Genomic DNA, 17,415 nt, shown 5'->3' with positions numbered 1-17,415 from the left:
CAGGCAAAAACTCCTAGGGTCATCCTGATTTCTTGCCAATCTTTTTGTAATTTCTCATATCTAATCAAACATCAGATTCCAAATTTTTGTTTTATATCTCATTTGCACTTCATTTTATTTAGAGCCTCCTTTGGTACAGCAAGGCAGAGATATCTGGAGACAGGTTGAACTGGCTTTCCCTTCCCTGTTCTAGCACCTCCCAATGTGTGTGGTATCAAAACATCACATACAGGGGCCAGCGTTGTGGCATAGTGGGTAAAGCCTCTGCCAGCAATGCAGCCATCCCATATGGGCACCAGTTCGAGTCTCAGCTGCTCCACTTCTAATACAACTCCCTGCTAATGACCTGGGAAAGCAGCAGAGGATGGCCCAAGTGCTTCAGACCCTGCCACCTACATGGGAGACCTGAAAAAAGCTGTGGGCTCCTGGCTTTGGTCTGGCCTAGCCCCAGCCATTGTGGCAAATTGGGGAGTGTACCACCAAATGTAAGATCTCTCTCTCTCTCTTCCTCCCTCCCTCCCTCACTCTGTCTCCCCCATGTCCTCTCTATAACTCTTTCACATAAAGAAATAAATTATTTTTAAAAAATCCCATACATTATATGAACCTCAATTTCCCCTTCTGCAAAATGAGATATATTATTATCTATCTCACAAGTGTTCTTGTGATTAAAATCAAACAACTCAGGTCAGTGCATGGGATATGGCATGCATGAGATGATTGGCAAGTGTTGGTTTGTGCTTCCTCACAATCCACTTCTATTTTAGGGCCACTGTTTCAGGACTTCTTGATATATTCCAGATTCCAGTCTCCAAGGTAATTTATCTGGCTCATTGTTATCAAATAATATCATTAAAACACCCATTCACCAATCTGTCACCCTCCTCAGAAGCCACCAATGACTCAAAAGTGCCCCCTGCATATGTCCAAAAGACTGAAGCTCCCATATTGTTCTCACTACACAGTTTTCAGTCAGCTATTCTGCCCCTTCTTCAATTCCTTCCTCTGCTGCCCTGTCATTCAGTTCAACTCTGAGTTGACTACTCCTGACATTTCTCAGTGCCTGTTCTCACTTCCATGGTATTCCATTGTCCTAAATGCCTATCTTATTTTTCTAATCCAATTCCCATTCAATCTTTCCATCACCACCTCAAATCCACTTCCTGTATAAGTCACCTAGAAGTTAATTTTTAATTTTTATGTAATTTTTCTTTTCCTGTTATCCTGAACTATTTTAAATTCATATACTATAGTGAAACCCGTATTTATTTTAAATTTCTCCAAAATGTCATTAAAAAACACCCCTAAAAAACAGTATCGACAAGCAGCATTTATACCAGCTCAAGAAATAAACTGCATGCTGTCTGAACTTCCTCATTTTAACCTTCCCAGCATCACCATGAAGTGAGAACTCTCATGCTCCATACTCTGTGAATGAGGAAACTGAGGAGCAGTGATGCTCAGTAATTCATGAATGTGGTGGAATGAGAAGGCCATGCCAAGGTGGCCACTGGCAAGTGAGCGTCAGTTACTCAGGAATGGCTTTTAATCCCACCTGGCAATGGAGCTTGCCTGGCAACAGGCTGTGATTGGATGGCTTTGGAAACTGCCTGGCAACAGGCTGTGATTGGTTGGGGCATAGACTGCCCCTTGACCGGATTGGCTGGTCTTGGCTATATAAGCTGTTGTACCAACTGAAATAAACGAGTCCGTGGGCTGCTCGCCTCAAGCCCTCTTTCACCCAACTCATGGGGTCTGTGTGGTGACTCAGCACCTCTTGCCCCCACCTCGCTCCTCCTCTCAGAAACGAATCCACTGCAACATTGTTGAAAAATCAACTGCAACACATGCAGAGCCAGTACATAAATGCAGGCTTTCTGATTCATGTTCTTATGTTCATAATCCTTCTATACGTTGACACCCAGTGCAGGAAGCACAGCTAATAGTTCATTCTGTTTCCCACCTGAGAGATCAGGCAAATCATGTGATCTAATGTGCAGATGATCTGAGTCACCATGTGCTGTTATTCTGAGGCTCTACTCAGAAGAGTCTCTATCGTATCCTGTCATTTGAAAAAACATTTCTACTTCCAGAGAACTTTAAATCATGAGTGTATTAACCTCAAAATAATTCTGTGAGATATGAAAAAGAAAACACTGTCTTATTTTTAAAAAGATTTACTTATTTATTTACTTATTTGGAAGGTAGAGTTACAGAAAAGTAGAGGCAGAGAGAGTGAGAAAGAGAGAGAGAGAGAGAGAGAGAGAGAATCTTCCATCGATGGTTCACTCCCCAATTGGCCACAATGGCTGGAGCTGGGCAGATCCGAAGCCAGGAGCCAGGAGCCTCCTCCGGGTCTCTGACATGGGTGCAGGGGTTCAAGAACCTGGGCCATCATCCTGCTTTCTCAGGCAATTAGCAAGGATCTGGATCTGAAGTGGAGCAGCGGGGACTCAAGCCAGTGTCCATATGGAATGCTGGCACTGCAGACTGCAGTTTTACCAGCTCCAACACAGCGCTGGCCCCAACACTGTCTTTTAACATCAAAGCCTCCTATCCCTAACTGTGCATCACCCATAACCAAAGCTATTCAGTCACATTGTTTAGGATATGATAAGTAAATACCAGAGCCTAGCAGAAAATGTAATCAATAAAGTCCAACTCCCTGGCTGGTGCCAATTTCAAGCAGATTATTGTAAAGCCAGATATGATGGATCAGATCACTATGTTAAGTTTATAGCCCTAAAAATAAATTAAACCTATTAGTTGTTTTTCTTGTTCCAAATACTAATTGCTGGAGATGCTGAGGAAGTTACTGAACTTGACAATGAAGGGGAAAAAGAAAACAAGTTACAGAAGAGGACCTGTCATACATCCCAAAAATGCCTGTCCATATATCCTCTTCATTTAACAGATGTATACTTACACACAGATCCACAAAGAACATTTATTGAGTAGTGTGGCTGCCATGGTTTCCCTAGAGACATAGACAAGCATGGCAGATGCTATCTGCCTGTGTTCACAGACCCTGAGAGACCCACACTTCACAGGCCACATTGCATCAGCCTTGCTATGACAGGCACTGTGGTGTACACTAGCAAACACAGACTCAATGCCCTACTTTCAACTGGCTCCAAATTTCCACGTTACTGGAGGGGGTTGAGGACCTCCTATGTCTGTGGCACTATTTGGAGCTGGAGGAAGGGAGAGAGAATGACAAGGTGGGAGAGAAACAATTACTGCCAGTAGAAGCTTGAAATCCATTGTTATGAAAGTGAAGTCAACATCTTCTATTGCCATTGTCTGGCAATAATTTTGCAAATTCTTAGTATCAATCATATAGGAGCCAAAAAAATAAAAAATAAGAAATAAAGAAACAGAGTGGGATGTTTACAGTCAACTGTAGCCATAAAGCAATTGATTGCAGTGTGGTACATACTCTAGTAGTGCAAAGAAAAGGTCCTGCCCACAGCTGTAGGTGTTTAGTGGGGGAATGGTCACACAATTACAAGTGGGGAAAAGAAGAGGAGGGAAAGGGATCACTGGAAAGAAATGTGGAGGGGGGCATGGACAGAGGCAAGCAATTAGGGGATTATTAGTGTGGAACCATGGTACCCCAAACCGCAACAGAAAAGAGTGGTATAACCTTTTCTGGAAACAGAGTCCACACCAGTGATCCAGTCAAGAAATGATCATTGAGACAGACCCTAATGTTGCAGGAGTTTTGGTGTCAGTGTTGCAAAAGTAGTGTCAGGAGGAGTCTGAAATGGCACAGCTCCCATCTTACAGCTCTTTGTGTTGCTCCTCTTTGTATCACAGCTTCTCCTTTCTGTCCTTTCTGTCTCCTTTCTCATTCAGAGGAGTACTGCAGTCTTCTGTGCTACAATTTCTCTGCTGAATTCATCAAGGAGTGCTGCAATATTCTAGGCCATAGCTTCTCCTCTCTGTCAGATTTGTTGAGGAGTGTTGCAGTCTTTCATTTTAGAACTTTTCTTTCATGTTGAGTTCTTTGTCTCGTAACTACAAGGAATGAGGCACATGGACAAGAAAGAAGTGAGCAAAACGAAGACCGTTTATTGAAAGTATCCAGCAGTTCAGAGGGCCAGCCCCGGAAGGCTGCTCACTCTAAGCTCCTTCTTAAGACTGCATGGCTCATGCCGGCGCCGCAGCTCAATAGGCTAATTCTCCGCCTTGCAGCGCCGGCACCCCGGGTTCTAGTCCCGGTCGGGGTGCCAGATTCTGTCCCGGTTGCCCCTCTTCCAGGCCAGCTCTCTGCTGTGGCCAGGGAGTGCAGTAGAGGATGGCCCAAGTGCTTGGGCCCTGCACCCCATGGGAGACCAGGAGAAGCACCTGGCTCCTGCCTTCGGATCAGCGTGGTGTGCTGGCCACAGCGCGCCAGCTGCGGCGGCCATTGGAGGGTGAACCAACGGCAAAGGAAGACCTTTCTCTCTGTCTCTCTCTCTCACTGTCCATTCTGCTTGTCAAAAATAAAAAAAAAAAGATTGCATGGCTCAGATCTGTATGTGCTTCTAAAGGAGGAAGTTTCACCTGATTGATCGAAGTGTGTGCTAATGAGGTAGTCCATGTGAACCAATCAGGGGACTGATCTCAGAGTAATCTGTTTTGCAGAGAAGTGCTCAATCAGGTCCGTTCGGCAGATGAAACATCTGAATAGCACATGGTATATGTTTCTCCATTCTCCCCGTCCCCTGGATTTCCTGGAGGGTTATATCATGTATATTTCTTTTTCTTTCCAGGGGCCCGTGGAATCCCTATCATTAACAAAATAAAACATGGAGCATACATACACACACACACACACACACATAATGTCACATGAACACAGAGACAGAAATCTGGGTAACAAGTCTGCACATGAAGGTGGCCAACAAACTACCAGAGAATAGAAGATCCTGGGACAAACCCTTCCCCAGAGCCTCCAGATAGAATTGCCTTCCTAGACTTTGTGCTTGGATGTCTAACCTCCAGAGGGTGGTGCAATAAATTTCTGTTGTTCTAAGCCACCCAGTCAGCATCACTTTGTCATGGCAGCCATAGAAAACTAAACTGCACTGTATTTTCCTGAACAACAACAAAAAAAGACTAAAGAGTAGTAAGAGAGAGTTGCACACCAGCTGAGCAGGGAATTAGGTGTGGGCACCATGTGAAGGATCTCATAGAAATGAGACAATGCCAATCAAGCACCAGTGCTTTGGCTGCACTGCGAGACAATCCAGAAGTGGGACTGTTAGAGATCATAGACAGATGGGTGAAGACTGACAGGTGAATAAATGAAGATTGAAAGGTGATGGATCAATAGATATCGACATGGGTGAAAATCTGGATAACAGATTTGGATTAAATGACGTATCTTCAGCTAACAACAACAGCCTTTCTACTTCATGTTAAGAATCAATTTCCAAATGCTGGATTCCATTGCTCACTTTCAAAACGTCACATTGGTTTGAGAGAACTAAAGTCCTATAAATTCACTGGAATTATACGCCTGGGAAAATAGTGCCTCAAGTTGCCAAGAGCACCTTCACAGGCAAATTCCCAGCCTGCACCCACCTGCTCTATGCTGCAGCTCTCAGAGGAGCATTAGGGCATTTCTAAAAGCCGGCTACGGAAGGAGGCCCAACTTCCTGGAAGGAGGTTACCAGTGCCAAGAGGCTTAAAGGAATGATAAGATTCCCTTATAAGAAGATAAGAGGGGAAATTTACTCCAGCAGACGCAGCATGTGGGTGGTGATCATAGAGGAAGCAAAAGGTCATCTGAAGAAGGAGCACCCTCCAGAAAACCAGTGGAGACAATTAGCTGGGGGCAGCCCACAACCCCATAGGTCACATCATCCTGTGCAATGTGTGCAAGAAAAGGTAGGATGAGAACCAGGGAATCAACCAGTGACCAAGTCCTGTGGATAGTGAGGAGTCATTGCTCTCTAAGTATCAGTTTTTTGATTTGGAAAACAGAGATACAAATTTTATTCCTTCTCCCTCACAAAGACATCATCCGCTTTAAACAAGATAACATAGGAGCTGTGTTTGAAAGCTAATGCAGGATTTCCCAAGCTCAGTACCACTGACATTTGGCCCAGATGATTCTTGATTGTGGGGCTGTCCTGTGCACTGTGGGATGTTCAGCAGCACCCCTAGCCTCCACTCCAAACCCTCTCCCCATTGTGGCCATCATAAATGTCTCCAGACATTGTCAAATACCCCTAGGGATAGAATCACATTGCAACCATATGTTCTACGCTAGATTGCAGCTTCAGGACCTGGGAAAAACAGGTCATTTAATGCAACTACGATTCTGTCAACAACCATAACAAAACCTGATGCTCTTCAAGGCCCAAGGACCATCAACATGAGTGAAAACGTCTTGTCCATCCATGTGGCTATGTGCAACAGGGCTGCAAGCAGCAGCCTTGCCAGCTACAGATACCTACACAGTGGCATCTTGTGCCACAACTTAGTGTCATGGCCATGGAGCACAGTGACAAACAACACACACTGCACTCTGAAGAGTGAATTCTTGCTGACCATATGAATTCTTATTCTGATGCATTTTTAATTCATGTACGTTCACTGCCAATGGCCTCTTACCACACCCGTTAGGAGTGTGATTACTTTAATCAGTGTTTCATAGATGACCAGAAACAGTAATGAGGGAAACATTGATCTTCATTATGCCAACCAAGAACAGCAAAGATGCTATCAGAGCAATTGTCTGAGCTACCACTCACCCAATTAAAGTTCCAAGAGGAATCAAGAAAAAATATCAAAAGAGTTTTGTTCTGGACTTCGGTGATTTAGTACCTCGCATGATGAAGTTGCAATAAACTTTGAAGGGGGCAAAGTGGCATCACTGGCTGAAATGATTCACTGTGATGCAAGGCAATTTTATCTCAGAAATAGGGTTACCTAGACTCCCCATCTCCAGGAATAATACAGAATTAACCCTGTTAAACTGTGTAAGCCAGAGGTTTTTGGTATATTCACAAAGTTTTGCAACTACGAAAGTCCTGAACATTTTCATCACCCTCCCTCACAGGGACACAAATAAACGTTCATTAGGAGACATTCCCACCTCTCTCACTTCAGCCCTTGGAATAGCCTCTAATCTGCTTCTGGCACCACAAGAATGTTCCCATTCTGTTCAAATCACACGTCTCAGATCATGAAATGGAGGCTTTTACAACCAGGTCCTTGTACTGAGCATCATGTTCCTAAGGTTTACCCAGGTGCTGCATGTATCAGTACCAATTGCTTGTCATGATTCAAGTGTATACCACAGTAGGGACAGATCCCACTTTTAATTGATCTCTCTATTGAGGGATATCTGCATTGTTTCCACTTTTTAGCCATTGTGAATAATCCTGATATGACCATTCATGTTTAACTGTTTGGCATAAACACATCCTTCCAATTCTCTTGAGCATATGCCTAGAAGCAAAATTGATGAGTCACCTGGGAACTGTTCACCTCTTAGAAGAAATGACAAATTGTTTTCCATAGTTGCTTGACCATGTTACATTCCCACCAGTAATATATGAATATTCCAATTTCTTCACATTCTCACCAATACCATTCCATTGATACATACATTTATCCTTACTGCAGTAACCATAATGTTTCCATTATTGTAGCTTTGTAATAAATTTTGAAGTTAAGGAGTGAAGTCCACCAACTTTGTTATTCAAGATTATTAAGCTACTTTGAGTGCCTTAGGTTTCCATGTACATTTTGGTATCAGCATGTCAATTTCTACCAAAAAACGCCACCTGACTCTGCATATCAATTTGGGGAATACTTACATCTTAACAATATTAAGTCTACCTGTGTGTGTATGTGTGTGTATCAGTTGTTAAATGGTAATATTTGATTAAAAGTAAAATCTAGGGGCTGGAATTGTGACACAGCAGGTTAAGTTGCCTCCTGTGACATTGTCAGCATCCCATATGAGCACCAATTCAAGTCCCAGCTGCTCCACTTCTTATCCAATTCCCTGCTAATGTGCCTGGGAATGCAGCAGAAGATGGCCCAAGTGTTTGGGCACCTGCTACACATGTAAGAGACCCAGATGGAGTTCTAAGCTCCTAGCTTTGGCCTGGTACAGACCTGACCATTATGGACATTTGGGGACTGACCTAATGAATGGAAAATCTCTCTCTCTCTCTCTCTCTCTCTCTCTCTCTCTATTGATCTGCATTTCAAATAAATAATCTTTTTTAAAAATTTAAAACTGTATAAAAATTTATTTATCAGTGTAACAACAGCCCAAGGGAGCTGTGAAGTCATCATTGAAAGAATTCATGGAGCACATTGATAATTTTGGCCAGGTGTAGTGTGGTGAAATTTCTCTTCTGTGAAGGATATTGTTACTTTTGATGGGAAAATCTAGTTTGGCTCTTTTGAAATTTTCTCTACTGCCCAAGCTATAAAGCACTCAGGATCACACAGGAGAACTGTATTGCTGTAAAATATCAAAGAGCAGACATAAGTTCAGTCAGGGTAAGAAATGGAAGACCCTGTTCAAGATATTTCCTTCAGAACGGGTCATCAAAGAAGGAGGTACCTTTCTCTGAAGGGAGGAGAGAACTTCCACTTTGACTATGACCTTGTCTAAATATGATCGGTGTTGGTAAACTCAAAAGGCTTCCATAGCCTTGGTAACTCATGACTAGAGCCTAGGGTGATTACTGATGCCATAAACAAGAGTGTCAATTTGTTAAGTCAACAACAGGAGTCACTGTGCACTTACTCCTCATGTAGGATCTCTGTCCTTAATATGTGCTGTACATTGTGATTTAATGCTATAACTAGTACTCAAACAGTATTTTTTACTTTGTGTTTCTATGTGGGTGCAAACTGTTGAAATCTTTACTCAATATATACTAAACTGATCGTCTGTATATAAATTTAATTGAAAATGAATCTTGATGTGAATGGAATGGGAGAGGGAGCGGGAAAGGGGAGGGTTGTGAGTGGGAGGGAAGTTATGGAGGGGGAAAGCCATTGTAATCCATGTGCTGTACTTTGGAAATGTATGTTCATTAAATAAATGTTAAAAACAAATAAATAAAAATAAAAGATATTTCTTTCAGCAAATTGACCCTGCCCTCCAGGAAACAGGACCTCTATGACAGTGTTTGTGTGTCCTAACTCTCATCCCTGAAGACTGGGGTTACAAGGAATGGAAAAGAGGGTAAGGAACCCTACCCAGTCAATATCGCCACATCACGCCAAACCAAAGCTGCCCTCAAGGATACGTCCAGGTCTGTGCTTTAGTAATTAAGGGAGATTTTTCAGCCTGGAGCATCAAAACAGAGCAATGAACAAACATCGACATAGTTTTACCATCACTCTCACCTTGAAACGAAGAGAAATAATTTTGAGAAATCAAGATTCCGAGCTGGTGCTGCAGTGCAGTGGGATAAGCTGCAGCCTGTAATGATGACATCCCATAGTGGAGCCATCAGTTTGAGTACAGGATGCTCCGCTTCCAATCCAGCTCCCTGGTAATGCTCTTGGGAAGGCAGTATAAGTTGGATTAAATGCTTAGGTTCCCGCCATCCTTGTAGGAGACCTGAAAGGAGTCCTGACTCCTGACTTCTGCCTGGCTCACTCCCATCAGTTGTAGCTATTTGGGGAATGAACCAGCAATGAAAGATCTCCTTCTCTCTGTCTCTCCCTCTCTCTGTCACTCTGTCTTTCAATTAAAATAAATAAATCTTTTAAAGTAAACCACAAGACTCAACAGAAAACCTGAAAAGCTGTGAAAAAAATAAAGCAGCAGTAACTTGTTAGAAGCCCAGAGACAGCAACTTTCTTATGAATCAGAATATGCAGGTCCTCAAAAACCAATGGGAAATAGAAACAAGCAAAGTTGACTGGGTGAATCTCAGCCTACCCAGCATGTAGGATATGTTAAGTAAAACAACACAAAAAGCAAACGACCCAAGCTAAGCGAGCATGGCAGGCTCAAATCAGACATCGTGTGAGTTCTTAATACTCTAGAGGATTTTTCAAAGGTCTCCAAGGCCAGAGAGAAGGCTCTAAGCCTACAAAGGCAGGGCACCAGCACCTGAATCCTTGGTTCCACCCTATAATCACAGAGCAGAGGTGTGCTTAGGGTTGAGAAGGGGTCAAAATCCATGAATTATTTGACTAATTTTTCATTGAGGAAATCAAATTCTAACTTCTCATCTTTTTAAGAGGATGGATGTGGAACACACAGAGAATGTTCTGGATCTAATGGACAACTAAATAAAGATGAACTGGGAGGTCAGGAAGCAGTTACATCCAAGCTATGAAACAATGCTGTAAACTTACAGGCCTATTGATGGAAATGTCTGCCTTCAAACAGAACCATGACCCCAAGGTAAACGGTTTGTCGTTGTGTTTCAGCCTCTGCACAGAAGACTCACCTGACCACTATGGTACCTGCTCATCTGAGAAGCAAGAGGGCTGTAGAACAAATTTTCAAACACTTTCTCCACAAGTGAAAGGCAAACCTGGAGGAAGTCCTCAGGGGAATAGACAGGCACAAATGTAGGGGAACTCCTGTAAGGACAGATATTTCCCCATCTGTGAGATGAGAACAATAAATGTCACTTCGCTAGGCATTAGGGAGATTAAGTGGACTCAGCTGTGCAATGATGATTATGCACTGTGATGATTCTCCCACCTTCTGTGGGCTCAGTGCAGGGGATACCATGGTGTTAAGGCCATCACATCCTCAGGCCAGGGCTCTCCTGGGCCTACAACTTTAATTTGGTTCATTTCACCCCTGTATTTCAAGACCAAGTCTCACAGCGATTTTAAGTTTGGCCTCTCACCTCTCTGTGCAACTGCTAATTGAACTCTCTCCCCCTCAGCCTTCCCAGGGTTTTTGTAACTGTTGTACTCTGTAGGGACCGTGGTTCACACTCTATTCTTGGTGTGAATTGGCACCAAAGGTAAGGCAGTATTCTCTTCCCAATAGCTGTTTGGATAACATACTCCTTGGCTGTGTGCTGGTGTTTTGGTTAAATTAACACATTTTGGACAATTGTTCAAAGAACACTTTTTAAATCTGCACTAAGTCTCTTTTCTATACTGCCTACCTATGTTGAGTTTTCCATTGATGAAATGCACCCCCTTTTCTTGCCCACATGGCTTTTATCCTCCCATTTCCTTTGTTGTCCTCCTCCTGTTGCCCAAAGTACAGTGTAAAATGTCTCTTGGGATCTTCCTGTACTTTACACTTTCTGTTTCCATGTGCTAATGCATATAAGAGCTTAAGATAATCTGAAAATCAAGATGTACCTATTCAGTCCCTCTTGGAGATTAGGAATGCCAACAGGTGCACTGACAACTGTCACCAGAAGTGTTGACAGCCCCAGAAGAGAGACTGCAGCAGCCCTACTGAGGCTCCCAGCACAAGAGCTTCTGAGAAATAATGAGGGATGAACTGAGGAGCCCCATAGAAGAGTCTGATACCAGGGCCAGAAGAAGCAGTAAGCATCTCATTGATGAGGAAAATGGGCCACAGCACCTGCATCTGAAATAACGAGATTCCTCCAGAAAACATAAACAGGGACACATGCACATGTGAGGAGGGAAACATGCAGAGACACAGAGCTGGACCTTTGCACACACAGACACAGGCACACATGTGGAGATAAACAGAGATATATGAGTGGACCTTTGCACTATGCATACACGGTCCATCACTGACAGCCTCCAAGAAGTGGATCCAGAATATGACACCATCTCTGAAACATGGAACAGCACCTCGGATAATGTTCACAATGACCTTATGCATGGAAAGTAGGTGGGGCTCCTCTGGAACAGACTTGTGGATCCCATGTGTCCACCTGTACCAGCTGGAGGCACAAGAGGAAACACTGAAGAGCCTAGAAATGATTGAAATCAACAAGCAAGGGCCTACCTTGCATTCAGAGGTACCCAGGGAATGTGATGATAGAGTGAGTTACAGGTATTCACAGCAAGTTTCTTCCACTTGTGAACACTTTATTGCCCCCACTCCAGACAAGGAAGTGAAGCTAAGGAAGCAGGCATGACTCCTCCAAGACACACCCTCATTGTTGGCAGAATGGAGTTAAGACCTAAGTCTGTTCAGTCTCAAGGCTGGTATCCTGCTCTTAGTACTGCATTGCAGCCTGGGTGGCCTCAGGCAGAACAGTTAGGACCACGGATTGTGTTCACAAACAGCTGATTCCTGGGCATCTGCCACAGTCAGAAATGTCAGAAAGTGTACTGAGCCACTCTGCAAAGGATGTGCTTCCTTGGAGTTGGCGTTATGGCGCAGGAGATTAAGCCTCAACCAGCAATGCCAGCATCCCTTATGAACACCAGTTCCAGCATTGGTTGCTGTATTTCTGATGCAGCTTCCTGCTAAAGAGCCTGAGAAAACAGCAGAAGATGGCCCAAGTGCTTGGGCCCTTCTTTCACGTGGGAGACCTAGATGGAGTTCCAGGCTCCTGGCTTCGGCCTGGTTCTGCCCCAGCGACTCCGTGTGTGTGTGTGTGTGTGTGTGTCCCTCTCATTCTCTCTCTGTAACTCTGCTTTCATATGAATAAATCCCTTTTAAAAAAAAAAAAGAGCGTGTGTTTTGTCACTGGAAGAACAGGCTGACATTGGACGACCCCTCAGAAACATAGAGGAGACAGTGACAGAAGGATCTTCTACACCTTATGCATTCTATGACTTTCAACCTCGGATTTGTTGAGAAACAAGAAAAGGCTTTGCTTGGGCAACCTGCTTTAACCCCTGACTTCAGCCCATTTCAGATATAAAATTCTTTTTTCTTTCTTTTTTTTTTTATTTGACAGGCAGAGTTACAGACATTGTGAGAGGGACAGAGAGAAAGGTCTTCCCTCCACTGGTTCACTCCCCAAGTGGCTGCAACGGCAGGAGCTATGCCCATCCAAAGCCAGGAGCCAGGTACCTCCTTCCAGTCTCCCATGCGGGTGCAGGGCCCAAGGACTTGGGCCATCCTCCACTGCCCTCCCGGGCCACAGCAGAGACCTGGACTGGAAGAGAAGCAACTGGGACAGAATCCGGCGCTCTTATAGGATGTCGGCGCCACAGGCGGAGGATTAACCAAGGGAGCCACAGTGCCGGCCCCCAGATAAAAAAATTCTGTGTTAGAGATGAGCTCACTTGAATCAAGGGGAGGCATGGGCAGAAACTCTGCAGACCTGAGTTCTAATCTTCCATGCCTTCCCCACACAGACCAGATGTGTTTCCTGGGCTCTACTTTAGCTCTCCATGCAACAGTGACCTTGGCTGTAAAAGGGATGAGACACCTGAAGTTCTAACAACACTGCATTTCTGGAGTGCTTGGTTACCAGGCAACCATTCCTTAGCAACTGCAGCTTCTCAGAATCTTCAGCAGAGACAAGCTGTCAAGCAATTATCTGTAGGATGCCTGGGCCTCATCTCTCTAGCCACAAGATCCAAGGAAACCTAAAAAGTGCCCTGCACTGGAAAGAGGTTCTTATGAAGAACTGAAGCCTCACTTGAAGAAAGAAACAGAGTGATTTGAGTTGGGCAGATCCAGGGGAAGAAACCAGCAGAACCCTGAGACCAACAGGATCTGAGAGGGAAGCAAGGTTGTTCCCAGTGCAGCTCCATGTGTTAAGAGGTACATGTAAGGAAACAAGAAGGTTGGGGGAGGCACCTGGTTCTAATTCTGCCAATGCCACCAATGCCACCAAGTCAGTGAATCATTGGCCTGGGAGGCCTTCCACATCTTCCTCTATAGAGCAATAAGACTGGCATAATCCACTCTCATAAACTCATTTGTATGCCCCAAACCCTGGGAGAAGCCTCACACTCAGACCAATAACCAGGATGCCAGAGTTACAGAAAACAGTGTTTCTAAAAGCTCCCAGGCAACACCAATGTGGCGGTCTCAGGATACACATTTGATAGTCATAGAAGTAGAGGGCCTTTAGTCACTTTCCACTTTGACTTCGAAGACTCTAACAAGTGGGCCTTTTCCTTTCTCAGTCATAGTCTCTAGGTATTCGAGAATCTTGGTGACAGAGAAGCCACCGGGGCTTTGCCCTCAGCAAATTTTCAGATTAAACACATGCTGCAATCTCTTTGACACAGGCCCCATCCATCATAAAGTCATACCAAGCACTGAAATACTGCCTCAGTCCTGGCAGGGAAATGGAATAATACAATCCACTTGCATGAGCAGTATTGTTAAGACTTGCTAGGTGGTTGGGGAGCAAACAGTTAACTCTACACCTGGTAAAACTGAACACAATCAATATGAGTCTGAGAATAACACTGGTATTTCATTGCCTAAGATTCTGCTGGCTTGACTCTGACTTTTACAGTTCCTTTCCAGGGACATGGGCTGATAAGAACATACAGTGTATGTGTTGACTCTGACAAACACCTGCCAAGGGTACTTCTTGCTTTTTATTATGGTGCATGTGGATCTCTGTGAGAATACATTGCCCTTTCCAGGGAAAACAGCACAAAAGGACAACTGCCCACAGCCCAATTGAGCTGAAGCCCTACTTCAGATCTCCCTGCCTATTGTTTATGTGGACTAAAATCCTACTTTATTGTACTATACTGTCCTTTCAACAATAAAAGTCTTTTTTAAGATTTATTTATTTGAAAGACAGAGTTACAGAGATAGGGAGAGACAGAAACAGAGAGAGAGAGAGAGATCCTCTATCCACTGATTCACCACCCCCAATGACCACAATAGCCAAAGCTGAGCCAGGCCAAATCCAAGATCGTGGAACTCCATCTGGGTCTCCCACTTGGCCCATCTTCCACTGTTTTCTGAGGCACATTAGTAGGGAGGTGGATTGAAAGTTGAACAGGGGCTGGTGCTTTGGCATAGCAGGTAAAGGTGCCACCTGCCGGGCTGGCATCACATATGGGCTCCAGTTCAAGACCCAGCTGCTCCACTTCCAATCCAGCTCTCTGCTATGGCCTGGGAAAGCAGTGGAGGACTTCCCAAGTCCTTGGGCCCCAGCACCTGCATGGGAAGACCCAGAGGAAGCTCCTGGCTCCTGGCTTTGGATCAGTGCAGCTCTGGCCGTTGCAGCCAATTGGGGAGTGAACCAGTGGATGGAAGACACCTCTCTCTCTCTCTCTCTCTCTCTCCCTCTCTCTCTCTCTCTCTCTCTCTCCTCTCTGTGTGTAACTCTGACTTTCTTTTTCTAAAATATTTATTTATTTATTTGGAACTCAGAGTTATACAGAGAGAGAAGAGGGAGAGAGAGAGAGAGAGAAGTCTTCCATCCGAAGATTCACTCCCCAACTGGCCACAACGGCCGGAGCTGTGCCGATCTGAAGCCAAGAGCCAGGAGCTTCTTCCAGGTCTTCCATGTGGGTGCAGGATCCCAAGAACTTGGTCCATTTTCCACTGCCTTCCCAGGCTATAGCAGATAGCTGGATCAAAAGTGGAGCAGCCAAGTCTCGAACCAGTGCTCATATGGGATGCCGGCACTTCAGGCCAGGGCATTAACCCGCTGTACCAAAGTGCCAGCCCCATAACTCTGACTTTCAAATAAATAAATAAATCTCTTTAAAAAAAAAGTTGAGCAGCCAGGACTCAAAACAGTGCCCATATGGAATGCTGGCATTGCAGACGGCAGCTTAACTTTTGGTGCCACAATGTTGACCACACAATAAAAGTCTTTTCTATCTCTACCAGTTGTTTCCATTCCTTCTTTGGACCTGTATTTTAAATCTAACAATTGTCACCTAACTGCACATCCCTGCTGGAAGATTCCCTCCCCATTAGTGGAACTCCACATTTACTTTATTCTTTACTTTAAAAGGAGGAGTGGGCATTTGTAGTTATGGCACCTACATCTCTTCGCAGACTGCCTGGGTTCAAGTACTGGCTGTATGCTCCAGATTCCAGATTCCTACTAATGAGTAGGAAGCAGCAGGTGATGGCTCAAGTAGTTGGGTCCCTGCCACTCATGTGGGAGACCTGGGCTGAGTTCACAGCTCGCAACCTTGGCCCAGTCCTGGCTATAGCAAGCATTTTGGGCAGTGAACTAGCAAATATTCTGCTAAAACTAGCCATCTTCTGCTGTTTTCCCAGGCACATTAACAGAGAGCTGGATCAGAAATGGAGCATCTGGGACTCAAACTCGCGCCCTCATGGGATGCCAGTGCCGCAGGTGGCAGCTTTACCAGTTATGCCATAGGGATGCAGCCAATTTTTTTTTTTTTAAATTGTATGTTCTGTATAAATCGAGCAGCAAATACACCATGGGCTTTGCCGGGCCCTGGGGTTGCTATAGGCAACTTACACCTACAATAATCCTGTAAGAGGTTATTTTGCACGTGAGATATCAAATTACTTACTTAAGGATTCAAGCTTATGAGTGTTGAGCAGGGACTGGAACACCAGTCCAGATTTTGTACTGGGATTTGGAACTCCCTGATGTTCCATAAGGCACCTCTACTCCTGTTCTCAGAGCCCCTAGGATCAACACAGAAAAGAACACACCATAGAACACTTCCCCTTCCAAAAAAACATTGTCCTCAGGTTCACAGAACAAATCCAAGCCAAAATACTAGGATACTTTAGGGAAAATGAAATTTAAAATGTCAGAGATGGTGCTGTGGCACAGCAGGTTAAAGTTCCAGCCCACAGCACTGCCATCCCATATGGGTTTGGGTTCAAGTCTTGGCTGCTGCTCTTCCAACTCAGGTCCTTGCTGATGCACCTGGTTCCTGGCTTCAGATCGGCTCAGCTCTGGCTGTTGTGGCCATTTGGCAGTGAACCAGTGGTTGGAAGATTCTCTCTCTCTCTCTCTCTCTCTCTCTCTCTCTCTCTCTGTGTGTGTGTGCGCGCATGTGTGTCTATCTCTTTCTGTAACTCTTTTAAAATTAAATATATATATATATATATATAAGAAAAACATTTAAAATGTCTATTTTGGTGCAAAAAAATGAAATTCATGGAGTTTTTTTTTCGTAATACACATTTCCCATGAATTTTTTAGGATCCCTCATGCATAATGTAGGAAGTAGAAATCTTCCAAGTGATAAGGCACAGAAATTGGTCCCAAATTTCCTTCCAATCTAGAAGGAGTAGGCTACATGGCCAACTTGACTGTTTCTTCTGATCTGTGGCCTATCCCCATAACCATTCCCCGCTTGATGCTGGCAATTTAGGATTCACCCACTCCCTCTGGTTCAGGGTTCCAGGGTCCAGTTTATCACCAAACCTAGGGACTAATCTGTTTGCTCCCACCTCTGACACCAGCTTTCTTTTGCAAACTCCATCTTTGGATATGCTGTCCCCTTCCAACAGCCCTGTCTCTGCCTTTCCTCTCCCCAAATACAGTCCCAGCCCAAGCCTCTGGTTTGAAACCTCTGCACTGCACATTTTCTCATTCTACATCATTC

Source organism: Lepus europaeus, chromosome X (genome assembly GCF_033115175.1).
Source record: "Lepus europaeus isolate LE1 chromosome X, mLepTim1.pri, whole genome shotgun sequence".
NCBI lineage: Eukaryota > Metazoa > Chordata > Mammalia > Lagomorpha > Leporidae > Lepus > Lepus europaeus.
Note: the sequence above shows the minus strand (reverse complement) of the source record.